At 47.5% G+C, this 15057-nt stretch overlaps 1 long non-coding RNA gene across 1 annotated transcript; it reads right to left on the reverse strand.

Annotated features, from left to right (window-relative positions):
- Positions 1 to 3544: 3544 nt before the first annotated feature.
- On the reverse strand, positions 3545 to 4740 carry LOC147362752 (uncharacterized). Its single transcript, XR_015135687.1, has 2 exons — positions 4609 to 4740; positions 3545 to 3886 (listed from the first exon to the last, which is right to left on the reverse strand). It is a non-coding gene; the product is annotated as an uncharacterized LOC147362752 (long non-coding RNA).
- Positions 4741 to 15057: the final 10317 nt, after the last annotated feature.

The following is a 15057-nucleotide window of genomic DNA, read 5'->3' on the forward strand; positions in this document are numbered from 1 at the left end:
TAAAGAATTTGCCTGCTTTACAGAAGATCCGGGTTCAATCCCTGGGTTGAGAAGATCCCCTGGAGAAGGAAATGGCAACCCACTCCAGTATCCTTGCCTAGAAAATCTCATGGACACAAGAGTCTGGTGGGCTGCAGTCCATGGGGTTGCAAAGAGTCAGGCACGACTGAGTGACTAACACTTACTTACTCTGCGCATCGGAGATCCCCTCTGCTCCCTGTGACTATAGGGACTTGATGTGCCATGGCCGGGCCTGAATTCCCCAGGCTACTAGCTCAGCTCGGCTCTGGAGGTTTACAGGGCCCAGCACCATCTTCCTACCTCCTATTTGGGCCTCGCAATGTCCCTGAGGCCAGGCCCACGCAGACAACTGCATCTTTTTGAAAAAAACAGAAGCCATCCTTTCAACTGTTTCTTTGAACACAGGTTCTGTCCACGAGGTTACTAACCACCGCTGTGTTCTGAGCACGTTTGATGAGCTCTACCCGAGGCACACATTATCTCATTTGATCCTCAACAGTCCGCAGAGGGCAGTGCTTAATCCCTGTTCCAAAGTCAGGAAACTGAGGCTCAGAGAGATTAAGTCATCTGCCCACGGATGTGAAGCCCAGGTCCCTGTATTTCCATTGAAACCACCCTAGTTTCTCTTCCCCAGCCCAGAAGCAGGGCTTCTAGAGACATCAGATGGGCTTCTTCACAGTGAAAGACAAACAGGGCTGTGACTTTGTGATGTCACCTCCAGTCTTTCTGGTCCCCCAGGCATCTGCCAGGGCACTGACTTCTTGTGTGGTCCTTTTTGTGGTCTTTGAGGAACTCAGAGCAGGTGGAGGGGGTCACCTGTCTTTCTGTCACTATTCGAGCAGCTGGAAGTGTCCCCAAGGAAGGTAGTCTTACGGATTTTAACTTAATCACTCCACTAACAAATGTTTCGAAAGTCAACAGAGATTCTGGAAGAAAGTCGTAGAGCTTTATTCATCTTTGTGTCCCTGGTGCCTAATACTTGTTAGGAATTCAGTAGATGTTTGCTCAAAGAGTGAAGAAGCACCTCCTTCTTGCCAGGCTCTGGGCAAGGACAGTGGGAGATGGAGAGGAATAAGATATAGTCCTTCCCTCTAAGAGTCCACCATCTACATCAGAGGGGGAGCCACACTTGTACATGGAAAGTCAGTTAACAGAGCAGCTACCTTTATTAGAGTCCAAATGAGTGTCACTGGCAGGAAATTCAGAAGCAATTCCCCTAGGGTCAAAAGGTTCTGGGGGCGGAGGTGTAGGGCAGGGTGCTAACCAGAGGCAGAACTCTGTAATATTCAGAACGGTCCAGTAGGATTGCAGACAGCTTGGGCGGCACGATCTCTCTCTTGCTGACAAGTTCAGGAGACTAGCTGGCAAGGATGTATGCATGTGTGTGCGTGTGTGTGTGTGCGCATGCACGCGGCTTGCGTGTCTTCTTGCACCAGGAGAGAGATTCAACTCAATGATTTTTTTCTAAGTTTTTAGTTTCAACATTGAATCAGGGTAACTTTGCAGAAAAAATTATGGTTTAGAATCCAAACCAAAAACAAACAAAACAATATCTACAAAATGAATCCAAGGATTCCTCTAGAATGTTGGATAGGGTTCTCTTATGCTTATTTCCAATATCTGTTGCATGGGTAAGTGGCCACTGAGAAGATCAAGACTTGTCCTCCATAACAGCTCGAGAGGGGAAGAAATTCCTTTGTTACTGAGGGAATAGTAAGAGGGGTCACCTGGGGGTAGGGATTACTATTATATAAGTGAAGGTCCTGGGAGGCTTCTTGGAGGATGCAGAGTTTAAGCAAGATCTGGAAGGATAGGGAATTCCCTGGAGGTCTAGGGCTTAGGAATCAGAATCTGTGCTTTCACTGCCTAGGGCCTGGGTTCCATTGCTAGTTGGGGAACTAAGATCCTGCAGGCTGTGTTGCATGGCAAAAAAAAAAAAAAAAGAAAGAAAGAAAGAAAGGAAGAAGGAAAGGAAAAAAACCAAACAGAATAGATTCAGCAACTGTTCATTTGCACTCCGCTCCTCCCTCCCTCCCTCCCTCCATCTACCATTCATTCACCGGTCCATCCATCCTTTCATTCTTTCTTTCATTCATTGATCCAGTTCAGTTCATTTCAGTTGCTCACTCGTGTCCGACTCTTTATGACCCCATGGACTGCAGCATGCCAGGCCTCCCTGTCCATCACCAACGCCCGGAGTTCACTCAAACTCATGTCCACTGAGTCGGTGATGCCATCCAACCACCTCATCCTCTGTCGTCCCCTTCTCCTCCCGTCTTCAATCTTTCCCAGCATCAGGGTCTTTTCTGTGTCAGTTTTTCACATCAGGTGGCTAAAGTATTCGGGTTTCAGCTTCATTGATCCAATCACTTATCAAATAGCCTTTGAGTCCCTACTAGGTGTCTGGCATGTTCACATACATTCTTTGTTTAATGACAGCAATTCTGTTAGGTAGGTAATAGTATCCTAACTATACAGATAAGAGAGATTTGACTCCAGGCAACAAAATTCTTCTCCTCTTACCCCATTCCAGGCTGCCTCATCCCATATCAAGGAAGAAACATCTCCTTATCTTCAAAATGCTGCCTCCCTTTGCTTCACCTATCTCCCTGCCCTCTTCACTTCTCTGACCAGTCCCTCCCCACAGTTCCTCCCCTGTGAGCTAAGACACAGACCTGAGAAGGTCACCTCTGGGCCCACAGTTCACAGGGTTCGCCCCTGACCAGGGGCCAAGTCCCATTTCTTTACTCCTATGGTTGAGAGCTTGTATGATCTACTTTTACTGACTTCATCTCAGTATTTTGTTCTATCTTTTATCTTAGTTAAATTAGGGAACCCACTATTCCCTGAGCACCCTTGCATTTCCCCCCATTTCTGGGTCTTTCTTCACCCCATTTAAAATGACTCATCCCACTGTGGTTGGCTTCTCGGCACAGTACAAATATGTTAGATTGAATCTGATCTTGGGATGGCCTAAGCCTCTCTTCTTAAAGTAAGGGAGCAGAAGGCAGTTTTCCAGATGTCAAGGCACTTTTAGGAATCCTGGGCAGTAAGTGCAGCCCTGGCCCTGGCATGAGGGGAAGGGAGCTATTTCTGGGTGGTAGTGTTGGGCAGGCAAGGACCCCATCCTTGGGGTGAGTTCGCAGGGGTCTGTAATTCCTATGTAATATAAGGAAATGGCAACCCACTCCAGTATTCTTGTCTGGAGAATCCCACGGACAAAGGAGCCTGGCAGGCCACAGTCTGTGGGGTCGCAAGAGTCGGACATGACTCAGCGACTAAACTTCTACTACTAGATGCCAGGCCCAGGACCAACCACCACACTGGACATTCTGACTGTGTGCTATTTAACTGCATAAACCATGTTCATTCTGATCAATGCCTATGAAGGCATCCTGTCCTTGTCCCCTTCTTTCCTCCCTCAGCTGATGGTCCAAACCCCAGCCCTGCCTTGCCCATCCCAGTCTCTCATTTCATCCCAGCCTTGCCTTTATCCCTTACACATGTTGGCATAGAATTCAGATTTGCTTGGTAGTTCTGTTTTTATTAACCAGCAGGGAACGTGGCTCATGGTTCTTATGGATGGGAAATGTAAGGACTGTAGAAGTTCTCGCAGTGTGCTTTCATCTATATTTTCACACAATTCATTCCATAAATCAGAGGAGATTTGCAGGTATGGCTCCAAAGCCCTCGGCTCCCACAGGAAGTAGCTCAGGGCAAGTACATCTAAGCAAGGAGCTGGCGACGAATGAAGGAACATGTGATGGATAAGGACCAGGGTTGGGTGGGGCTGGGAGATTGGGCAGAGGGTTAGGAACAAAGTGAGGCTCAGGCGTGGAGCGCCAGTGTCAGGTACACAAGAGATCTGGAAATAAAAAAGGGTTTTTAGGCCCTGTCCAAATACGGTACTAGTGGTAAAGGACCTGCCTGCCAATGCAGGAGACATAAGAGACTGGGTTCAATCCCTGGTGGGGAAGATCCCCTGGAGGAGTCCATGATAACCCACTCCAATGTTCTTGCCTGAAGAATCCCATGGACAGAGGAGCCTGAAGGGCTACAGTCCATGGAGTCACAAGAGAGTCGGACATGACTGAAGTGATTCAGCATGCATGCATGCATATCCAAATATTTTCTCTTAAAAGTCTGGCACTGATATGAGTATGGTAAACACAGACCAACTCGCTTTGAAGGAGAGATCCATGATGCTGTCCCCAAAGCTCCACCCTGGGGGCAGGAGACCCGGGCTGGAGTCTGGCCTCCCCTCCCAGGCCACCCTAAGACCTCTGTCTTAACTAGCCATCAGCGTCCTCCTCTATCAAGTGGAGATAACACCTACTAGCAGAATGGCTCAGGGAATTCCTGAGCCATTCCTGATATTGATGGTCAGGGTTTGAAATTCAGCAAAGGCCCCCAGGACTCAGCAGAAGGTGGAATGAACACAGGGGCCTCCCTCCAGCAGCACAGTGACCACAGGCTGTCTCCACAGTGGCTCCTCACTGGGAGGGCAGATCCACAAAGAAACAGCACTGTTCTGTCTTCACAGCTGGGGTTCAGGACATCTCAATCCCGTGGGCAGAAAGCACTCACCGTGGCTCTCCGGCCCCTCCTCCTAGTGTGGGTAGTCCAGACGCAAGCTGTGGGTGGTTGGGTGGGCTGGGAAAAAGGAATCCTGAGGGCCAGCAACATCCACGCCCCTGGGAACGAAAAAGAGACTGCGCAAGCACTGCCAGGGTAGCAATTTTGAATGTCAATGGCCCTTTCCTGGTTTTTGTTTGTTTCTCTTTCCTCCCAGTAAAATGCCTACACCTTGTCTCCCTCTGTGAGGCTCCTTCTCACACTGCTGGGCGAGGGGCACATAGTAGGCCCTCAATAAATATTTGCCCAGCGGAAGAATGGATGGTAAATCCAGCATTAATCCCCTCTCTTCAGCTCCCCACCCCCAGGAAGGAATAAAAGATGTCCCTTCGCGGCTCGGCCACATTCAGGCGAACTTCCATATTGCTGCCAAGTCCTGCCATCTGCCACCTCCGCGGGGCAGGTGCTGGCAGCCTCGGCACCCACAAAGCCCGCGCGGGCACAAAGGCCCGACGTGCGCGGGTAATTGCCGAGCGCGCAGCCCGCCGGCCGGCCGGGCCGCGGCGAGTCCGCGGCGGCTGCGGAGGGAGATTTGCATACAGATGGCCCGTCGGGCCGCGGGGCCGCCGCCGCCGCCGCCCCGGGTGGACCGGCCCAGCCGCCTCAGAAGTGCGCGCGGCTTTGACTGCAGCCCAGCCCGGGAGAGGCCGCATTCTGCCCGCCCTGAATAGTCAGCCTTTCAAGGGGACGCTTTGAAATTTGAAAAGAGAGAGAGAGAAGGAAAGAGAGACAGACCAAGAAACAGAGAGGCAGACAGAGATTGAGAGAGGCAGACAGGAAAAGACAGAGACAGAGAAACGGAGGCTGAAACTGAGAGAGAGAGAGGCAGAGATGAGAGGAGGAGATAGGGAGAGAGGCAGAAATAGAGACTGGGAGACTGAGACAGACAGAGACAGGGAGGCTGAGAGAGACAGAGACAGAGAAACATGGAGACTGAGGAGAGACAGAGGCAGAGACAGGGAGGCTGAGAGACACAGAGAAACATGGAGATTGAGGAGAGACAGAGGCAGAGACAGGGAGGCTGAGAGAGACAGAGACAGGGAGAGAGAGTCAGGGAGGTTGAGAGAGAGTCAGGGAGGTTGAGAGGGACAGAAACGATGGAGGACAGAAGAAAAGCCAGTCTCTTGGTGAGGCAGAGTTCAGTGGGAAGGGAGCCTGGGCTTTAAGAATAAGAGGCGCCTCCAGGAATGCGGGGAGATCTCTGGGGAGACTCGCTCCGACTTGTGGCCTTCCTTGGCTCTGGCTCCGGATTGTCTAGGGTCCCGGATGTGCAGGAAGCAAGGAGAGAGGGCCCGCGGGGGAGAAGAGGCGCTGAGGAATGGCACAGGCAGGTTGCAGCTGTTTTGTAACAAACAACAACAAGACCCCCATGCTCGAAACTGCATGTGAAAAATCTCTGTAATGAAAACTAAATTATAAAGGTTAAGCGGGCAGAACCGTTTCGAAAGCCAGTCCCGAGTCCCTAAAGGGGCCACTGGGGCCCAGGCTCGGCTGTTTTTCTCTGGCTCCTTCAGTGGGTTTGGAAACACAGTCCCAGGGGTGAGCAGCCGCGCCCACCACCCCTCCTCCGCCCCCGCTCCAGGGACACGGGGACACGGTGACGCTGGATGTCTACATGCGGCAGGTGCTGGCCGGCGACTTCACGGCTCTGTTTAGCAACCCGGCGGCGGCTTTCGGCTCCATGTTTGCTAAATACCCCTCGCCCTCGCCCTCCGCGCGGCTCCCCTCCCCACCTCCTCGGTGAATGACCTGTAGGGCTGAAAAAAAGAAAGGCGTCATTGAACTCCTGTTGCCTCTCTTGTCCAAACTAAATGAAAGGGAAACAGAAAAGCAACAGAGGAGCTATTTCTCGTGTTTTTCACTGGACGTGCTAAACCTGCTGGTCCCTCTGGGTCACCTCTGCACGAGGAATCTGGGAGTCAGCCTTGATCTCTCAGCCCCACCCCTGGAACACAAGCAGGCACCTAGACCTTGCTTCCTGTACCCCTTAAAGCCTCCTCCTTCCCCCCACCAACCCATATTCCTCAACCGCAGTGACAGTGCTGCTTCTAAAACCCAATTCCCATTTTCTTTCTGTCTTAAAAACGCTCACTGACCCATGATCATCCTCTCAAGAATAAAGCCTGGCGCTTTAGCTTGGTGTTGAAACCTGAGGTTCCTTCCAGCTCTAGCCCTTGCTTGTCCCCACCTCTGCACCTTCCATGAGGGTTCCATTCTAGTTGAGGCTGTTTCCCACCCCTGCCCCTTTGCCCAAGTGACTTCAGTTCTTGGCAAGCCCTCTCCAATCCTGATGAGCAGGATGCAGGCTCCTTCCTTCCTCTGCCCACCTCCCTTCCTCCTTCCACCTGCCAACAAACAAGTCACCGATGCCAACACTATGTCAAGCATCAGGTGCTAAGGATAAAGGGATGGCGAGAAACACTTGTGTCTTCTTCCCATCCTTTCCCTGGGTACCATAAGGCGTCCGGAGGAAGTTCCTCTGGTGGTGGTGGTTTAGCTGCTAAGTCGTGTCCAACTCTTGGGACCCCATGGATTGTATGTAGCCTGCCAGGCTTCTTTGTCCATAGGATTCTCCAGGCAAGAATACTGGGGTGGGTTGCCATTTCCTCCTCCAGGGGATCTTCCCAACCCAGGAATTGAACCTGGGTCTCCTGTGTTGCAGGCAGATTCCCTGGGTACCATAAAGCATCTAGAGGAGGTTCCTAAAGTACCAGATCTCCCATCTCGAGCTGAGGCTGTAGTTTTCCAGCCCTGTGTTTCCAGATGACGAGTGTTTTTCTATCAGAGACAGATACTGATGAACTCAAGACTATCTCATCACTGAACTGAAGGCTCTTCCTCAATGTTTTTTTATCATGCTTTTTATGTTTGAAACTATGCCAGAAACTCGGGGGAAATCATTCACGGAGGATCAATTCTATAAAAGGGAAATTACTGACAATTTGAGCCAGACATGAACATAGCTTTTATGATCTCTTTTTTTGCTTTCACCACTTGAAATGTCAGAGCAAAATGCACTTTAGATGCTGTATTTTTATTCTTTCAACAAGTATTTAGGTTGAATGAATGAGATTGTGAATGAGGTATTTGGGTAATTGTTTTTTTTTTTAATGAAATTAGCTCCAAAATGTTAATATTTTCATGCTTGGAAACTTATTCCTTCTTGATGACTCTCTCTGAATGAGACTCTCTGTTCTTTTAACTCTCTGCAAGTCTTTTTTTTTTTTTTTAATATAACTGATTTACAATATTGCGTTCATTTCAGGGGGTAGAGAACAGTGATTCAGTTATGCATGTAAATATTAATATATATATATGTACTTTTTTCAGATTCTTTTCCAATATAGGTTATTACAAGATATTGAGTATTTTGTATTGTGCTATATGGACATGACTGAGCGACTGATCTGATCTGATACAGATACTATTGGGGATTCCCTAGTGGCTCAGACAGTTAAGAGTCTGCCTGCAATTCAGATCGACCAGAGTTCAATCCCTGGGTTCAGAAGATCCCCTGGAGAAGGAAATGGCAACCCACTCCAGTATCCTTGCTTGGAAAATCTCATGGACCGAGGAGCCTAGCGGACTACAGTCCAAGTCACAAAGAGTTGGACATAACTGAGTGACTTCACTTATACAGACACTATTGATTATCTATAGTAGTGTGTATGTCTTCATCTCAACCTCTTAATTTACCTCTTTTTGCAAGTCTTGCAAGGACTTTGGCTAAAAGGAATATAGTCTTGGACTTCCCTGATGGTCCAGTGGTTAGGACTTGTGCTTTCACTGCCAGTACCTGTGTTCAGTCCTTGGTCAAGGAACTAAAGTCCTGAAAGCCACGTGGCACAACCCCCATGAAAAATAAATAAATCAAAAAGCGTTATAGGCTGGTCTCACCGGAAATGGGATAATGTGCTGTGGCTAAATAAGTATCACTGGGAACAGACCACTGAGTAAAATGGTTGCTTTTGGATCTGAATCTGGGTGGCTTTTGGTAATGATAACCATTCTCTGGGCTCCAGCCCATTGTTCTGTAACCTAGCAACTGGTGTATCTATTTCAAGGGTGGGGTGTGAGAGTCCGGAGAGTGGAGAAAAAAGTCATAAATATGAAAAAACAACCTAAATGGTGTTGTTGTTGTTATTCAGTCTCTCAGTCATGTCTGACTCTTTGCGATCCCATGGACTGCAGCACGCCAGGCTTCCCTGTCCTTCACCATCTCCCTGAGTTTGCTCAAACTCATGTCCATTGAGTCGGTGACTTCAAAGCATCAACATGAGTCAACTTGATGTCATTTTCAAACTAACTTGGTATCACTACTGGAACGATACTTTGTGGCAAAAATGAAGAGGAGAGACAAAGTTGGAGGAACTCTGAAAACCCTGTTACTAAGGCTGTGGTTTGGGGAGAGGCACTTAAGCTTGTTGAGCATCATTTTCCATAGTTTCAAAGATACTAACGCCTACTTTCTAGGCTTTTTGTAAGGATTAGGTGACATAATGTCTATCTGATGCAGTATCTGAGGAGTAATAGGTACTAAAAATGAGTCATTATTAATAACATGATTGCTAAGAACAATTTTATTTATTTCCGTTTTAAAATCTATTTTCATTTTGGTTGCCCTGGGTCTTTGTTGGTGTGTGCAGGCTTTCTCTAGTTGTGGCGAGCAGGGACTGCTCCTCACGGCAGTGCACAGGCTTCTCACCGTGGTGGTTTTTCTCGTTGCGAGCGTAGGCTCTAGCCGCACCGGCTTCAGTAGTGGCAGTTCACCCGTTCTAGAGTCTGGCACAGTAGTTGTGGCACATGGGCTTAGCTGTTCCATGGCATATGGAATCTTCCCAGACCAGGGATCGAACCCATGTCCCCTGAAATGGCAGACAGATTCTTATCCACTGAATCACCAGGGAAGTCCAGGAATACAATTTTAAAAGGTGAAATAAATCTATGCACAGGTCGACTTTTACCTACCTGAAAGTAGAAAACAGAAACAAATTATTATTGTGCCTAAGCTGCCCTGTTTAACTGTATGTCCATTTATAACATTTTTTTCTGAAGCAATTTCAGAAGCTTAAAGTTGACTAAGTATTGAGAGTATGAAGCACTGTGTCCCTGTTTCCCAGTCACTTCAGGAGGCAATAAACTATTGAAGTATAATGTGTTAGAAAGCATCATTCAGTTCAGTTCAATTTCATTCTATTCTGCAGATATTTCTAGAACACAGCAGACATTTCTAGATTAGCAAGGCACTATGATGTGGGGACCTTAGAGGTGAGAGCATAAGGGATACACTGAAGAAATGTAAGCTGATTACTATAGGAACAGACATGGGTATCTGATGCCCCTGACCCTGAATCCTGTAACTTCCTGTGATCTTGAATATCTTGTAGTTTCTTTTCTTCCCTCAACTGTAAACCGGAGGAGAACAAATCTGATCTTTCAGGGCCATTGTAAAGAGGAGAGGAGAGTTACATATGCAGGATGCCTAGCATTGAGTGTACAAGATCACTGCAAGCTCTTTTAAAGTGTGGAGGGATGGCTGAGCCTCCAAGAAGACTCGATGATGGACAGTGGAGACCTGGCAGTGATAACATCCATCACCAATGGGCGTGGCAAGGTGTCCTTTCTCTAGGACGCACTCCATTGCCTCTTCTCTCTGTTCTAGACCAGAGGCCACCCCAGTCGTGGGTTTGAGCCAGCCAGTGGTGAGAACGGGCCTGGGGGAGGTGAGCTCAGTGCCACAACGATTTGAACTGCTTGGAGAGTGAAGATCTCTCCCAGCCTCACTTTCTTCCTTTGACACATTGGGGAGAAAATGCCTCTTTGAAGTACTTCACATGGTGGGTGGAAGAGAACTGACATGACAGACAGGAAATGGCTGTGTAAACAGCAAGTTGCTGAACCAGGCTAGAGATTGCTATCAGCTTCCCAAAAGGAAGGCACAGAGAAAATCCTATCAGTTACTGAATTCTCTGAGTTCTGTATTCCTCTGGCCAGGAGCTTTTGTGATCATTGGTCTTCCCAGTTGGCTCAGTGGTAAAGAATCTGCCTACCAATTCAGGAGACACAAGAGATGCGGGTTCAATCCCTGGGTTGGGAAGATCTCCTGGAGAAGGAAATGGCAACCCACTTCCGTATTCTTGCCTAGGAAATCCCATGGACAGAGGAGCCTGGAAGGCTACAGTCCGTGGGGTTGTGAAGGAGTCTGACATGACTTAGTAACTATAAACAGCAATAATAAGCAGGTGGGGGACAATTACCATTCCAGTCTGAAGCCTCTCTACTCAAAATGTGAACCATGGATGGACCAGCAGCATTGGCATCACTGGGGAGCTTGCTAGACGTGCATGGCTGGGCTCCCCATCCCACATCTACCCAATCAGAACCTGCATTTTAGCAGAATACCTGTGAGTCATAGACACATCTGGACTGCCCTGGTGGCTCAGATGGTAAAGCATCTGCCTACAAAGCAGGAGACTCACATTCAATCCCTGGTCAGGAAGATCTCCTCGAGAAGGAAATGGCAGCCCACTCCAGTATTCTTGCCTGGAAAATCCCATGGATGGAGGAACCTGGTAGGCTACAGTTCATGGGGTCGCAAAGAGTTAGACACAACTGAGCGACTTGACTTTTGACTTTATAGACACATCAAAGTTGGAGAAGCCTTGGTCTACAGGCCTTGGTGTTAAAGAGGAAAAATTGATAGCCAGGAAGTTAACCAGCCCTGGACAGGAAGTTCTGTGATCCTGGAGGTGAAAGGATGCAAGACCTGCACACACCTTTGGTGTGTTGGGGTTGCTTGGTGTGATGTCAGAATTAGAGGTGATAAGAGAAGGAGAGAAAGAAGAAATGCCTTCACTCAAGAAAGGCTAGAAAGTGCCAGGCCTCTGAAAAGATGGGAGTTATGGACAGCCACCTGCAGCCACTGAGTGGTTCCCTCCCCAGTGGTGCTGTCACTTCTGGACCCAGTGGTTCAGGCGATTCTTGGGGGAAAACCCAGGCCCATCTGCTGTCTTACCTGAGCCTAACTCCTTTCCAAGACCCTAATGAGCTCATTCAACATCACAAAGGCTTCTCATGAGGAGACACCACTTAGGAACTCTTTGTTATCAATTAGTTAATCATTAGGTCCACGGGCACTTACTGATGGCTGAACTAACTACACCTGAAGCACCCTGACATTTTTACTGTTACGAGATAAATCAGAGGTGGAGCCCATTGTCTGCCCAGGTATTTTCAGGCTTTCTTATCTTTCATCAAGTGGTTCCCTCTGCTCGCAAAGCTTTCTCCTCCCTCCTCTTCTCAATTTAACACTCAATGGTGTCCTTATCCTTTAAGACTTAGGTCAGGGGCTCCCTTCTCAGTGTGACCCTGATCTCAGTGGAACTCTCACTTAGTTTGGGGTAAGAGAACGCATGGATGCTAAGGACTGGAAAGGGAATTTTCCCCCTTAAAGTGCTCAGTGACTTACTTTCTCCATGGGACCCCATGGAAAGTCTCGATGTAGTGGGGAAAGTGTTTATGACTCCCAGAGGGCACTCCCTTTGTGGCTGGCACTTCCTAGGTGTTTTACAGCAATTGACTTATGTCATTTTCCCACAAGGATTTTCCTAGATGTGTGTCGTCATCTCCATTTTATGCACAAAGAAAGCAGAGTCAGTGAAACTTGGATTTATACACAACATTCTCCAGTTCCTGAGTTCCGCTCCCCCTGCTCTCTGCAGATTAAGGGAGGAGGAGGATGTAGAAGAAGAAGAAGGGAGACCTTGTCTATGATGGGGGGCCTTGGGTAGCATCACCAGGCTCCCAGATCCACTGGGAGTCTAGCTCAGGAGGAAGTACATATAGTGATTTCTAGTATGGGCCATTCAGACCACTGTCCATCTCTCACTGTTCCGTGGATTTCTGTTGGATGGAAATCAGGATCCTGTAACTTCAAACATCTGGATGGACTGAGATGAGAGGTCCCTTCGCAGTACCATGAAATTAAAGGAAAAAACATAGCTCCTTGTTTTTCTTGATGAGATATGTTTTCTGTCTTTCCTTCTTGCTTTTTTTCTTTTTCTGTCTTCCCCCACCCGTCTCTCTTCTTTCTTTCCCTCTTTCTTTTTAAAGTGGGTGTATTTAGCCATTATAACTGGTTAGAAGCCAGAGATAGTTAGGCGTCTTCTGGTTGGAACAGAAATAGCCCTGTTAGCCGTGGCCTGCATCCAAGCCCCTGTGAACAGCTTCCCGAGAAGATCTCCATATAAATGGTTCCTTCAGGACTCCCCTTTGAATGCTTTCTTGGTCTTGGGGGTCTGAAATGGAGCCAATTTGAGAGAGTTCCAGGCATTTCCCACAGGGCCTCCTTCCCCAAAGCTTTTCAAAGCAGTCCCAGAGGTCCAAGCATCTTCTCTAACTCAGGACTCCCGCCACTGGGAGGAGTTTGGAAAACTTGCCTTCAGCCTCCTGACACCTTCGCCCCAACTCTTGAAAGGGCTCAGACCTGGCCGACTTTTCCTGCAGCGCAGAGACAGTGCCCAGGATGGTAATAAATGTTTGCAATGAATGTTTGTTAGTTTTAACTGTGAAATACATTGGAACTGTGCTGAAAGCCTCTGGAGCTGAGTCGTGCTGGATTCCCAAGTACATGGATGGCAGACGGACCTCTGGGTGTCTCTCCAGTTACTAATAATGAATGGATGAAATAGACGAGTGACTTGTACGTGCTCATAAATATATAAGAGAGCATTTCAGTCAACTCATTCATATTTCCAGTATTCACAGCACGGATGTGAAACCTGGGATATTGTGTGTCTGTTAAAACAATGATAACAAAACCCAAGTCATTTCCTGAAAAGCGCAATAGGCAAAGATATGGACTTGGCCAAAGTGGGTTTGTATTCATTCTTTCTTTCCAGGAGGATGTTTTCAGATAAGTCACCTGGACTCTCTGGACCTGTTTCCTCATCACTATTAGTTGTGTTAAAGGAAAAGCCTTTGCTCAAATAAGATAAATCTGAAAGTACTTTGCAGAGGATAAAGTTAATCATACTTTCATTTACATAGGCTAATTTTTAGAAGCTGACAAACTGGGCTTAAAAAAAATTTCTAAATGACCCTAACCTGAATTAGTAATGCTTTACAGAGTTCAAAATTCTTATGTAATAGGTGGGGGAAGGCAGCTGAGGACCAGACAGGGTTAATAACCATCCAAGTCCTTACAGCCAAGGTTCATCATGTGTTTGCGCTCAGTTGTGTCTGACTCTCTGGACCCCATGGACTGTATAGCCTGCCAGACTCCTATGTCCATGGGATTTTTCAGGCAAGAATACTGGAGTGGGTTGTCATTTCCTTCTTCAGGGGATCTTTCCTACAAAAGGATCGAATCTGCATCTCTTGCATCTCCTGCATTGGCAGATGGGTTCTTTACCAGCTGGGCCTCTGGGGAAGCCCACAGCTGTGGCAGAAGAATAGTTCTTCTGAATCTCAAATTCTGTGTTCTTGGTTTCTTCTTCCCATGACCCAGAAGAGCAGTCAGTGTACACCAGCTTACGTTCTCCCCACTTAGGTCACCATAGTGCTGTGTGGCCTTGGGCAACTCTCTTGCCCTCTCTGGGCCTCTACTTCCCCATCTATAAACCTGATGATTTCGAGGTACCTGCCATTCATTTAGAATTCTAGTTCATATTCACCAGAAGACCTTTTTAGAAAGAGTGCTCATTTTCAAAATCCAAATCTCCCCTTGGCTTGGATTGATTTCTTCTTCCCCTAGGCTAGTAAGGAAATTTCCTTAGATTTAATTATAGCAGATGTGATTTTCTTGAGAGTGAGGGTAAGGAACATACCTTACAAATATTTCTTTGTATCTTCTGAAGACCCTAGCACAGAATTGGCATAGAGCAAGTATTCAGGAACTGTTTGCTGCATTGAAAACCCATCACCCCTTGATAACCTGTTTCCTGGTGGCTCAGACGGTCAGGAATCCACCTTCAATGCAGGAGACCTGGGTTCTATCCCTGGGTTGGGAAGGTGCCCTGGAGAAGGGCATGGCAACCCACTCCAGTATTCTTGCCTGGAGAATCCCCATGGACAGAGGTGCCTGGTGGGCTACAGTCCATGGGGTCGCAAAGAGTTGGACACAACTGAGCAACTGAGCACAGCACAGCATCATAGCTAAAATAGTAATTAAGGAAAGTATAGAGAACCATGGGAAAATGACTTAGACAAGACCTATGAAAACAACAACCTGAGATGGTCTCTACACTCAGATTAAACCATAAAATGCACACATCTGGACAAGGGTAAGAGTGGAATAATAATAGTACCACGGTGACTAATATCTATTGAGCTTTTATATGTCTAGAGGTTTTCTAAGCTTTTCAAATACATCATTTCAATTAATTGTCATAAAATCCTCAT

This window comes from Bos grunniens, chromosome 11, assembly GCF_055505025.1.
Source record: "Bos grunniens cultivar Pamir isolate PY7600 chromosome 11, Bosgru_T2T1.0, whole genome shotgun sequence".
Taxonomy (NCBI): Eukaryota; Metazoa; Chordata; class Mammalia; order Artiodactyla; family Bovidae; genus Bos; species Bos grunniens.